Source organism: Aedes albopictus, chromosome 2, assembly GCF_035046485.1.
Source record: "Aedes albopictus strain Foshan chromosome 2, AalbF5, whole genome shotgun sequence".
Lineage (NCBI taxonomy): Eukaryota > Metazoa > Arthropoda > Insecta > Diptera > Culicidae > Aedes > Aedes albopictus.
In genome coordinates, this window is record NC_085137.1 from 71,071,619 (window position 1) to 71,085,806 (window position 14,188).

General features: G+C 38.9%; 1 protein-coding gene across 1 annotated transcript in view; it reads right to left on the reverse strand.

The window, feature by feature from the left end:
• The window catches only part of LOC109423958 (aryl hydrocarbon receptor nuclear translocator homolog), a 747,249-nt gene extending 739,257 nt beyond the window's left edge, over positions 1-7,992 (reverse strand). The window contains exon 1 of the mRNA XM_062849874.1: positions 7,507-7,992. The gene's annotated coding sequence lies outside the window, so the exon portion shown is untranslated. The remainder of the gene's footprint in view (positions 1-7,506) is intronic.
• Positions 7,993-14,188: the final 6,196 nt, after the last annotated feature.

Below are 14,188 nucleotides of genomic sequence, written 5' to 3' on the forward strand. Positions count from 1 at the left end.
ATTTTGGCTAGATACGTCGTTGGGTTTTCTCATATATCAAAACGGTGTATCTATCAGTAAAGTTGTAAACATCAAAATAGTTAGATACGTCGTTTCGAAAAATATGCTTAGTTAGCCATGCCTCCCGAACAGTGGGAACGGTAATTTTAACTTGGCCATATTTTATCCGATTTTCAAAATGTTGGAAACACTCAATCTTCCCTAGAGGGCTGAATATAGAATGTTTGAAATATAGATATCGGACCAAAGTTGTATTTTTTTAATTTTCTTTTTTTCTGGAGTAATTCCAAACGAACTCTAAAGACTGTAAAATCTTACGTAAAAATACGTATAATACTGGAAGTTTGTATTTACGGTTCGAACTCATGAATGAATACATCGAGACAACTTTTATGTTTTATTTTCTGAAAATTCTTAGAGAAATAGAGAAATTTTTCTATAACCTACAAAATTTCCACAAAATTACGTATAATACAGGAAATTTGTATTTTCAGTTTGAGCTTCACGTTCATTACGATAACCCCTACATTTTATTATTTAAAAACAACCATCAATATATAAGAATACTTTTCCAGAGCGATTGTGCGAAGCATAATGTTTAGAAATTATAACACAAACTATAGCTTAACTAAAACTTTACAATATGCACACTTAATTTTGTATATCGTATTCGGTAAATTTTTGACGAAACTAAAACAGCTGAATACAGTAATAATGAATTGTTTACCTTTTGCACCCATATTTGATAGTTGGTGTACTGAGCCTCAGTAAAATCGATTACCGAAACTACCGAAATAATTCTACTGTTATATTTTCGTCAAAAAAAAGTACCGAACAGGCAATAGGCTCCTGATGGCCTATCTCAGTTTTTGCATAAATCTGTCAAGCATTGATTAATATGACATATTTACTCAATTTTCATGTAGGTATCAGGTAAAGCCCATAAAATAACCTTGTTGAAAAATTTAATCATTTTTAACTTTCCTTGTTTAGCACTCAATTTTGAATAAATTTTGTTTACCGTGTATGTCAGATGAGTTCATAATAGCATGCTTCTTCGTGTTATACAACAAAATCGGGAAAATATTTTTCATTTTAGAAGCCTATTCAGGATTGAGTGTGTGGGTGTATTTGGTATGGAGAAGATGTTCGTAGTCCAAAAATAATGACCAGAAAACTGGCCTCCTAAGGATGAGAGATTATGTATTGTTAAATCCCATTTCGTATTTTACTGATGGAGTCGTTCCAGATAATCTTTTTTTTTTGTGAAAACCGGGTAGTAAATATTGATTCACCGGTAAATTTATCAAAAAATTGATGATTAAGCTGATACAGAACTAGTATCTACCTTTCAAACTTCCAAATTTTCATAACATAACCTCTACTTTTAATCGCCAATCCTAGATGGCGGTCCTAAATCCAAGATGGTCGACAAAAAATCAATATGGTGGCTGTTTGTGAAGTTTTGAGTTCCAAAACTCTACTATAGGGTATATTTGGTATGGTGAAAATGCTCGGAGCTAATTGATTATGACCAGGAAATCCAAGATGGTGATCTATAATTCAAGATGGCAAACAACAATTCGAGATGGCGGCTGTTTTGTGGATTTTTGAGCTTAAAATATTCAATAGGGGTATATTTGGTGGGCAAGATGTTCGGAGTACAAAAATGATGACCAAAGAATCTAATGCAGAGGTTCGAAATACAAGATAGCGACTGTTTTATACAGGTTTGAGTTTCAAAAATTAAAACTATGCTAGATGAGTGTATTTGGTATGGAGAAGATGTTCTTAGTACAAAAATTGTCACCGGAGAATCCAAAATGGCGGTCCAAAATCCAAGATAATAACTCGTCTCTCAAGTTAGATCCTATTCAGTAGGGTTTCCAAACCTTGCAATTTATTTTTTCCATCAACCAGCGTAGACTAGTGCATATATATGGAACGACTTTTCAATTATGCGAAGTGAAACTAACTTTTCTACTAAACCAATTTCACTTATATATAAATAAGCTGCGATTTCGTAGTTGCCTTGAAGGAGCGTAGAAATTTAATTTTGACAAAATAGCAGTAGAATCAACATCGTTTATAAACGAAACCTTTGCGATTTCACGTCACGCTTTCAAAGTTTTTATGTCGATGACCATGTAGCGTGCTTCATATGGTGGAAAGTTGAATTGATGATGCCCAACCTAATTTACGAAGAGCAAATAATAGAAATTGTATACAATATGGGCAAAGTGCCTGGTAACTAAAAAATCCTGGACGGCGTTCCAAATTCAATACGGCGACTATTTTATGTAATTTAAGGTGCTAAAACCAAGCAATATGGGTATATTTAGCATGAGAAATACGTCCGGAGTCCAAGAATAAGTATCAGAAAATCCGAGATGGCGATTGTTATCAAGAGTTTATGCTCTGAAACCATGAAATATGGATCTTTTTAATAGTTGGGAAAGATATTTTATGTCCAGAAATAATTACCTGAAAATCCTAAATGACTTGAGTATTGTAGAAAGGACATTTTAAGGCACGACAAAGGCATCATCACCTATGTGAATTAATTAGGGTTTTATAGCTTCAGTAGTTTTCTATGCAATCGTTTTTGCCATACTATTTATGGAATTCAATCAGCAACCTTTTTGAGAATTCCTTCGGTAATGCCTTCAGTAATACATTCGGCAATGCTTTTGGGATTTTTTTTTCGTAAATTTGTTTGTTTTTTTTTCGGCAATTTCTTTGGAGCTCCATAAGCAATTATTCCGGGCATATATTTTTTTGTAAATTCTTTGGGAATTTTCACATTAATGCCTTTTGAAAATCCGTCGGCAATTAATATGAGGAACCTTTCACATTCTTTGATAAATTCTTTCTGCAATTCCTACGAATTCTTTAGACAATTTGTGCGTGAACTCTTCAGAGATGCTTTAGCAAATTTTTACGGAAGTTTCTATGAGAATGGCCTCGGCAATTTCATTCGTACTTACTTTAAAACTTTCTTTGGGAATTTCATTAATTAAGCTAAGTTTCCTGTTGCCCGGTAGAGCACTTAAGTAAAATTCCGCAAGTAATTTTGGCAACTGATCCAATATGGGGAGAAACGTTACTTTTCCTTCCACGAACTCTTTTTCCGCACGAAAAAGTGACAGCTCCATTTGATTCACATGGGAGGTGTTACGAGTGTTACATTTTTTTCCTTACTTGCCATCTGCGAACTGCTCAAGTAATTTTGAAGCGGAATCATTACTTGACCATTACTTGTCCTATCTTTATGCACAGTACGTACGAACGGAAACTTTCACATCAATGCCTTTCGGAAATTCATCGGAAATATATTTAAGGAATCTTTTGGTAATTTATTTAAAAAAAATACAGAAGGAATTTACTAAATACGTTTGCGAATTCCTTCTGCAAGTCCTACGAACTCTTTAGATAAATTCTTCGTTGATTCTTCAGAGATGCTTTCGGACATGTCCTCGGTCATTCTTTTCGACCTTGCTTTAAAACTTTCTATAGAAATTTCAGCGGTAAATTCTCACGAGTTTTTGTCGGGAATTTCTTTAGAAATTCTTCGTCTATTCTTTCCGGATTCCTGCCATCAAATGCTAGGAGAAATTATTTGGAAAAATTCCAATGGGGCACGTTTGGTGTAGTACTAGATTTGTAGTAATGATCTGAATTTTAGTATGGTGAGAAGGTCAATTCTCTGATTCTACAATAAAATGGTGCATAAAGCGTGGGTATTATGATTCCTTGCTTAATTTGATGCTGTTTGAGCAAAACTTTGGATAACTATGTTGTTTATGTTGCAAGATATGGAGAAAACAACAACACTGTTGCCCAAAGTTTTGCTCAAACAGCATCAAATTATGCAAGGAATCATAATACCCACGCTTTCTACACCATTTCACTGCAGAAACGGAGAATTGACCTTCTCACCATACTAAAATTCAGCTCATTACTACAAATCTAGTACTTCACCGATCTGTCCTATCATTGTAATAATTCACTGTTTGCAAGATTCCTGGATATAATTTGAGGATTTTATGGTCATTCTTGTCTGAATTTTTAAGGGATTTCAGATGGACTACCTTCTACTTATTGGCTTCTCTGAATCTATACATGAATGGATTCTCTACTTAACGATCTCCCTTTGATATACTTGGTAAATTTTCCATGAAATTACTGATGCAGTCTACTCTCTGGAGAAATTCGCGGCGATGTTTTTGAGGGTATATTTCCTTATTAAATCGTTATAGAGCCATTGGAGGAATTTTTTCATGCATATCTACGAAAATGCGGATTTGCTAGAAAACAAAACATATATAGAAATAATTACAATCCCATGAATAAAAAAATACCTGGCGAAACCTGTGGGCGCATTTATGGATAAATACTTGGAGCGTATTCTTAGAAGAGCCCACTGTGGCATCCCTTAATAGATTCTTCGTGAAATCTTCAAACAACGATTTTTATTTTCATGTTGAAAAATCACTAGCAGGACGCCGTTTTTCGGTATTTTTTAGGATTTTTAGGAATCTTTCTGCTGATATCTACAGGAATACCTCCCTAACTACTCTTTCGACAATTCTCTTAGGAGTCGCAATACAAACTTCGTCTGCATTTGCCCTTTTTTTTGCAGTAATACCCCCAAAAAGTACACGCTTTAAGTTTTTCCAATAATTCTACCAATAATTTCCAATAGGATATCTATCTGAGAGTTTTTATTAGAAAACTACTTCGAGAGTTCACCTAGGAATTCATTTGAAAGTTCCTTCAGATGTTCCTCTGGGACTTTCCTAATAATTCCTGCGGGGGTTCGCTATGAATGCCTTCGATAGGTATTCAATGAATGCATACTATTCACAGAGAATCTCAAGAAGAAATCCCTGTCGAGACTCCCAATTCCACAGGAACTCCCAAAGGAATTCCTAGAACTCCCAGACAAATTTCTAGAAAATCTCCTGAAGGAATATCCAATGAACTACCACCGAAATGTGAAAAGATACTGACGGATAATTTCCTAGAGAAACTGTCGGAGAAATTTTAAGAGGAATTCTTACGCCTAGAGTTACTCCCCAATAAATTCTTAGAGGAACTTCCGAATGATTTCCTAAAGTAACTCGCACAGGAATTCCAAAGTAAGTACCAGAAGAAGTTTCGCTTGAACTCCGCAACTCTGGGAAGAATTCCTATAAATATTCGCAGAGTACATGCTAGAGAAACTACTTGAAGAATTCTTTGTACTAATCTCGAAAAAAAAACATACAGAAAATCCTGGATGAGTTTCAATGAAACTCCCGGACAAAGCCCTAGATGAACTTCTGAGGAATTCCTTGAGAAACTCCCTGAGGGATTCCTTGTACAAATCTCGGAAAAAATCATACATATACTTCTAGAAATTCCTAGACGAACTCCTGATGAACTCCTTGAGAAACCAGAAGGAGTTTTCAAAGTAACTCCCGGAGATCATTAATAAACAACCGGAGGTATTCTGCAGGGAAGAATTTCTAGACAAAATTCTAGAGGATTTTCTGGAACAACTCTTGGAGGAATGCCTCAAAGAACTCCCGGAGGAACTCCTGGAGAGCCTCCCGGAGCTATTCGCAGAAAAACTGCCGGATGATTTCCTAGAGAAACTCCAGGAACAATTCTTTGAAATATTCCCGAAGAAATTTCTAGAAAAACCACCGAAGGAGTTCCTAGAAGGACTCTTCTACGAATTACTCCGGGAATTTCTGAGGAAAATTCTGTTGGAAAGTTTCGGCAGGAATTCCTTTAGAAATTTTCCAGGGAGCTTATATTTCGGGAATCTGTAGGTATTTCTGAAGATTTTTTTGAATCATACCCTGGGTTCGAAGGAATTACTTCTGCTGATGGGCTGATGGAGCCCTCTGAGGAATTCCTGTAGGAAGCACTGAAAAATACTTGGTTGAACCTCTGGATGTGATCCTGGAGGAAATTTCTAAAGGAGTTAGAAACAATTGAAAGAACTTTTGGAAGACCCCTAGAGACACGTCCGAAGAATTTGCTGAAGGAACTCCCACACGAACTCCTGCAGAAGCCTCTCTCTAAAGGAATTTCTGGAAGATCCGACTGAGAAATCCCTTGGGGCACCCTGGAGCAACTTTTTGAGAAATTCATGGAAAAACTCTCGGGATTATTCCTGGAGTAGAGTTCTATACAGATCCCTTGAAATAGAATTTAAAAGGGAACTACTGGAAAATTATTTTATCAACTACTGAAAAGTACTGAGGGGTTGGAGTAACTAATGGAGAAGGATTTCCTGAATAGGTTTTGAAGAGTGTTCCCTGAGGAAGCATTAAAAAAGTTTTCGTCAAGGTATTCGTTAAGAAAGTATTGAAGAATAATCCTAAAGGAGAATACTTTGAGGAATTTTTGAAAGTCAATTCCTAGGGATCGTCCAGGACAAGTATTTCTTAAGAGCATCTAAAGTATTTTTTTAGAAAAACTCATAAAAAAGATTTTTTTGAGAATTTACGAAATTTACGAAAGAATTTCTTCTGTTTCAAAACGCAATTCATTGAGGCACTGGTGAAGCAAAATTCCAAGGGGTGCTCCTATAGAAATACATAAAATTTCCAGAGCAGAATTTTACAATCAGATTTTTGCGCGATTTTTATTTACGCGGCCGCGTAGATGAAAACTCCATACAAAAAAAAACTTCCATCATCTTATTTTTGCATGATTTGTCGAGAAATGGTGAGACTTTCTTTACGCGGTTTTTTTTTTGTTTGAACTGAGTTTTTTTACGCGGTACGTATCCCCCGCGTAAAAAAAACTTGACTGTACTATAGTATACATACTATTGCATGGATTTATGACCTTTTTTTACTAACTTTAGCAGTATGAATTTATTGTTTTCAAAAATTACAAAGTGCACTGACTGGCAACACTGCCTTCCTTGCAGCAATTATGGAGTGGGAGGACAAGAAACTACAAACAACATTGTTCGACAAGCTGTGTTGGTACTCAAATGAAAATAATTTCAACAAAAATATTATTGCAGGAAATCTGGCTATTGCTTTCAAATTTCATTACGCCAACAGCAGCAACTAAGCGTCACCTCAAAACAGCCGGGTCTGCTACGGGGTGAAGCATTTATTGTTTACATAACAAAAACCACCCAGCAATGCACCGAAAATGCAATCTCAGCAAACCGGAAAGCAGTTCGCGTTTCCAAATTTCATGGCTTGCTAAATAGGAATTCACGGAATGTTTCTTTGTCGTTTACCATGGATAATCCACCGTCGTCTTCGACAAATCAAAGCACCCATTGAGGATGACATTTTCCATACAGCACTCTCGTCGTCGCCGCGGACCGCGGTCACCACCGCCAACTGCGTTCGCACATTCTTACACCCCCTTAATCCAAAAGTTTGCGTAAAAACGTTCGCCTGTGTGCGTGTTTCTCCACTACCACCACGCCACTTCAAGGAGAAACATGAACAAAAAAAAGTGTTTCTGGATCCTCTCCGCGCTTACCTGGATCTAGATGCGACGATAAATAATCCACTGTCCGACACGAGCCACAAAACCAAAACACCACCGTTCACTCGCCTGTCCACTGGCACTCCACGGTCCACTAGGGCCACTGCCGAAATCACGAGTTTTCACTGAGAAATTCAAGCCACAAAAACAACACTCGAAAAACACCACCGCGAACTAGGAATGAGACGAACCGAGATTCACGTCCGAATCGATTTTCACGACCGCCCGACGACACACGGACAAAAGCTAATACAAGTGTTGTTATACATCATCACGGCTCAGATAGATGGCATATAAAAACGCTGGTGTAGGTACGGTTCACCGAAGAATATGCGGGTCGGGTCGCTTCCACACCGCGAACGGATAATATTTCGCGTTGTTAGCCTCGCGACGTACACCACACGAACAAAGCCTCTTCAGCACACCGAGAAGAACGTGCAAGTTGGACGAGCGACCGCTACCACCGGAGAGCATCACCACTACTACCGCATCCGACGGGCTGGCTGTCACTTTCGAACGGGACTGTTTGTTGTTTACATCCGCCGTCGCTGCCGCCGCATGAATGCTGCTGCTGCAGTAGTAGCGCCATCTTGAATGGTACCGTTGTGGTAGTAGGCCGCCCTAGCGGTGGTGGTTGTGTTTCGCATACTGTTGCGAAGCGGTTGAATGGTGTGTCGCCCACCATTCATGAAGCGCATGACGTCAGGGGTTCTCACTGCTCACGTGTTTTGTGGCGCAACCTGATGCGTAAATGCCAACTTCTCTCACATGCACGCTGTTTGAATTGGATGTTGATATGCAAATTATTCATTGATTAAGGAGGAGGATGAAGCCACACATCGAATTTCTAAGAGCACTAATAGGTATCGTCAAATCGCTATAGTACCGTATAGATACAATGCATCTCTAATTAGTGGAAGAGAGGACAACTATTAAAAACAAATTAGAAAAATGACTGTCAGATGACATCATGGTTTACTAATGATATCAAAAAGCCTATTTCTCCCTGTTACCCTATTTTTCTCTTACTCTCCCACTCTGTAACTCACGCTCGGAAGGAATCCATGAAAGTCACAAAAGAAATCCCGTACAGAATCCCTGATATGATCCTTAAAGAAATCGCGGCTGGAAGCTCGGCGGGACTTCCTGAAAGAATAATTGAAGATGTCCCGGGAGGAATGTAAAAACAGGAAGAATCTTTGGAGGAACCCCGGCCCCGGCAGGAATCCTGGCACGAATACCTAAAAGAATCCCGCAAGATTCTCAAGATTAACATAAATCTTTGAAAGAATACAAGTTGGAGCCCCTGGCAAGATCCCTGGAGCAATTGAACCTCTAAAGGAATCCTTTACGCATTCCCAGAAGGGATCTTTGAAGGAACTTCAGCAGCAATCCCTGAAAGAATGCTGACTAGAACAATTGAAAGAAACCTTTCAAGATCTTCCAAAACAATCCCGATAAATTTCTGAAGAAAATCTGGAAAGATTTATAGAAGGAATCCCGGGAGGCATACCTGGTAGAATCCTGAGAGGAATCTCAGCTGATAGCTTGGTAGGAATCCCTAAAATAATCACAGAAGAATTGCTGTATAAATCCCGAGAGGAATGCCTGAAACACTCCCGAGAAGCCAACAAGGCACGTATACCTGAAAGAATCCCACTAGGATTCTCTGAACATATTCCGACAGAACATTTCAAAAGTATACTAGGGTGAATCTGTGAAGTAATTCCAGCAGAAATCCATGAAAGAATTTTGGCTACAATTTCTGACAGAGTCCCTTCGTAATTTTCTAAGCAATTCTGGCAGAAATCCCTGAAGTTATTCCTGACGAAATCTCGTAAAAAATACCTAATGGAATACTTAGAGGGATCATGACAGGAATGTCGACTGGAAGCTGAGCAGGAATTCCTGCAAGAACCATAGAAGATGTCTCTATGATCTAGGATTGCCTGAAAAAAAATCTCGGCAGAAATCAATATTTTTCATAGTTTTTTTTTCCGGGAGGAATCCCTTAAGGAATCACAGCAGTAATCCCGGAAGAAATCTTTGAAGGAATTCCAGCCCGCATCCCTGAAGGAATACAGAAAAGAATAACTAAAAGAATCCTTCCATGATTTTCTAAAACAACCCCTGCAAAACCCTGAAGAGAAACCCGGAGCAATCCGTACAGCAATTCCGGAGGCAATATCTGAAGGAATCCCGGGAGACAACCTGGGAAGATTCTCGAAAGGAATGCCTGAAGATATCCTTACTGCGATGTATCTGGTAAAATCATATAAGAGTGCAAATTAACTTTAATGATGTATGACTACATCGTAGTAGACGATATTCCTATGTTTTGTTGCGACGAACTTGCGACACTCGACGCAAAAGCGTTCGAGTGAACTCATTTCTATAGTCATACCCGAGAATCTGCTAGAGGAATTCCCGAGAAACTCTCTGAGGAATTTCCGAGCGACTCCTAGAAGAATTCCCGTGGAGCTCCTAGAAGGATTCCCGAGGAACTCCTGGAGAAATTCCAGAGGAACTTCAAGAGACATTCTGAATGAACTTCTGGAGAAATGCCCGGATAATTTTTTTTTTAACTCGTGGAAATAAACACGAGAAGCTTCTTTATAAAATTTTGGGAAGCCTGGAAATATCCTGGAGAGAATCATGCATTATCGCTGGAGGATTTTTTGGCGAATTTTGTGGAAATCCAGGAGGGAGTTTTCGAATAATTTATGTAGTCATTTCCAGGGAAATCCTGGAGGGATTATACCACAAACGCTACTGGAATTGTTGGGACGCTTCTAAAGGAATTCCCGTGGTATTCATGGGGAAGCCATGGAGGGATTTCCGGGGAATTCCTGGAGGAATTCTCGGGAAAAATTCCCCGTGGAACTCGTAGAAGAATTCTCGGGAAACCCTGGAGGAATGTCTGAAGAGCTCCAAGATAGATTCTTTGGGAACTCCAGGAGGACTTCTCGGTGAACAGAGGAAATTCTAGGGAAGCTCCTGGAGGAATTCCGGAAATTTTTTCAGAGTTATTTTAGTAGTATTTCCGGAGTATACTTGTGGAACTACTGGAGAAAGTTTAAGAAGTAATTCCCACATGTATCACAGATGGAATTCTGAGAGAATTCCAGGAAGAAACCCTGACTGAGCTCCTTGAGAAATCTCAGAAAGAACTCTTGGAAGAAACTCAAATAGAACTCTTCAATATATACCTCAAGAACCGATTTGAGGAGGAACTCCTGGCTGTGACGAATTAGGGTAGTTAGTTAAAATTCACAAATCAAAAAAAAAATAAAAAATAAACAAAAAGAAACTCCTAAAAGAATCCCAGATGGCACTCCAAGAGTAATCCCAGAGGAAACTACTGAAGGAATTCCAGACTCCTGGAGGAATTATATAATAAACTATTGGTGGAATTCAAACAGGAATGACGATATTACAAGAATGATTTAGCATTTTCACCAAAGTTTACCTGAAATCCAACAAACATCCGAATTGAACAATAATTGAGGGGCCCAGAATCAATAAAGGGGTGTAAGTGACCATTTTTGTCGATTTTGAGCTGAGCATATCATAAAATTCTTCAGATTTTAAGCTTTCAGGAACTTTTTTAAGATTGTTTTTACGATTATTAGAAAAGTTACAATAAATCAGAGAAAATTGGTTGATTTTGAAACTCCATACATTTTGTATGGGATGAAAAATTGGTCAAAAACTTTAAACCACATTTACTCGAAAGTGGGTTTTTGTCACTTACACCCCTTTGCTGCTAACCCCCTCAATTACCACAATTCTCACCAGAACCTTACTAAAGCTTTTCTAAAATACAGTTATTTTTTCCTGAGGATCCATGAAAATTTCTAGAAAATCATTGCAAGAATTCCCAGTTTTTAAACAGAATGTAATAAGCCAAAATTTCTAGGAATGCCGTCATAGTTTCTTTAGTAATCTGTTGACGTTGGCACCGGGGCGCAATCTTCCAATTGGCAGCACGATCGGGGTGTGGTGTTCCTCTTGTGGTGGGACTAGACCAAATACTTACTGAATCCAGCAGCACTCTTGTCCACAGCTATCGCGATGATGAATCGACGATGATCAGGATGACGAAACCCACAATCGTTTCACGGTACCGTTGCGAAGGGATACGGTATTACATTCCGTGCGTGCCAACCAACAGACTAGACGGAACGCGTTACTTTCGAACACCGATACTACTCACTCAGGGTAGGAGATTCAAGAAGGAGAATAGTTAAAATCGAACGTCCAAATCGTGTGTGATAGGATTTAGGCCTTTCTAGACTCATGCCAACGTTACTCGCATTCGGAACCTTGGCGTACCAGAGTGAGAAATAAATGCCTTCACACTTGAATCTAAATCGAACTGGCCTTTTCTAGACTCATGCCAACGTTTCTCGCATTCGGAACCTTGGCTTACCAGAGTGAGAAAAAGTTCGATAGATTCAATGATTGGGGACTCGTCTAAAATCGTGTGTAGAGCACTTAGGCCTTTCTAGACTCATGCCAACGTTACTCGCATTCGGAACCTTGGCTTACCAGAGTGAGAAATAAGTGCCTCTACACTTGGATCAAAATCAAACTGGCCTTTTCTAGACTCATGCCAACGTTTCTCGCATTCGGAACCTTGGCTTACCAGAGTGAGAAAAAGTTTGACCGATCCAATGATTTAGACTTCCACGATTCTAAGTATCAACACTTTTGAAGGATTGAATTATCCAATCAAGTGATCAGAATAATTTAAGCTTCGCAAGTGCAAGTTCAGGATCAAAGGAATTTGAGTAGCAAAATACTTATCCGGGAGGTATCCAGTGTGGAGTCCAAAAACAAAACTGACTGTCGTCTTCAAGGATGTTTTCGATCACCTGGCATTCATTTCACTCATTTGTCTATAACTTAATTCACAAGCCTAATATTAAAATGTGATGTTCGGCAAACTTATAGCTTAGTGTTTTTCCTACAATTATCACCAAGGACGTCATATTCTAACTCTAATATTTACGGCGTGAGAGTGCTAGTACCATCTTCTCATACTAAACGATCGGATTTTTCGATCGTTTAGTATGAGTAGGTGGTACTAGCACTCTCACGCCGTAAATATTAGAGTTAGAATATGACGTCCTTGGTGATAATTGTAGGAAAAACACTAAGCTACAAGTTTGCCGAACATCACATTTTAATATCATGCTTCTGAATTGAGTTAGATTCAAATGAGTGAAACGATTGCCAGATGATCGAAAACATCCTTGGTCGTCTTTATTGATCTTCCTCTTTTATAGCCGCAGGGCCTACCAAAAATTACACATGATCTTTCCTGAAAGGATGATGAAATAGCGGCTCTCGTTACGATCTATACATTTACACTTTCAGTACGTGTTTTACCATGAATATATGAGCGGCCAGATTTCTAGAATGATCTTTCGCGGGTACATGGTTTTTCGTGTTTTCACAGGAGAAATATTTTCTTCTCCGAAGAGAGAATTTTCCTGAATTTGAGCAATCTCTCTAGCTACATGATTTGATTGTATTTGTACAGAATTAGATCTACCATTCATATTTTGCACGATCCCGATGCTCAGCTGGCCTAATTTTCAAGATCAAGTTCAATGATGGATTTTGATTACATTTAGAATGCTGCCGATCTGCTAGGCTATTGGTATGGTTTCCATCGGGCGTCGCTTCAGATTGTTTATTTTATCATGCTGCTCAAAGTCAGTCGAGTCCCTCAGCCGCATAGCTTTTGCTTTGTTATGCTGATAAACATTGCCGCTCTGCTATACGTTTATAATCGCGGGCCCTATTATATTGTGGTAGGTCATGATTGTTCGAATTTGATTGGGGTTTTATGATGCGGCTCGCTTGGTTAGTTGTAGGAAATGGTTGGAAAGGATTTCGTTCCGAATTGTGTGAATTCAAATGTACTTCACGCTTCGCGTTCGTAACAGTAATCTGATAAAAAATTTTGTGGAAACTTTGATTTGCCTCGTTCTTTCATTGAAATCTTCACCATATCGACAAAAAAAATAATTCATCATAAACATAAACGTCATGCTATATCTGTTTATTTATGTTATGAGTCATATCCGTCCTCTGCTGCACTGGCGTAGTCATTTCCTCCGTTCACGTGGTCTTCCATGCCTACATTCTCGACGTCATTCAAGTGCTCATCGAAGTGCTGCGTCCACCTTTCGCCCGTGCTCCTCGTCGAACTATTCGTTTCGTCGACTCCTTTCCGCGTATCCGGTGATGCTCTCGGCTACGCCGTTGATGGCTGCTTTTACTGTACTCCATCAGTCCTCTGGAGGAGTCTAGCAAGGTTGCCTTGAGATTTCCAGGAATGTCGTCCTCGTCCAAGGTTTTCCATAGCTCCGAGGTTGGTCCATTGTCGACCGGCCGTCGACGAAGCTGGCTTGATAACTCCCCACGAACTCATTTGCCTTACGTGACAGGACGATGGAAGATAAACTGGGATACTGTTTTGGAGAAGGCAACATTAACTTGTAATCTTTCCCGTGAACAGCGGCTTTTAAACTAATTCAACCACAACTAAAAAATGTACATCAGATAAAAAAAGGTCTTTTACTCTGTAATAAACATAGCTAGGCTTCGGGTGTCTATCGTTAATGGCTTTCTCAATAAGTAATTAAAATCACAATAATAAACG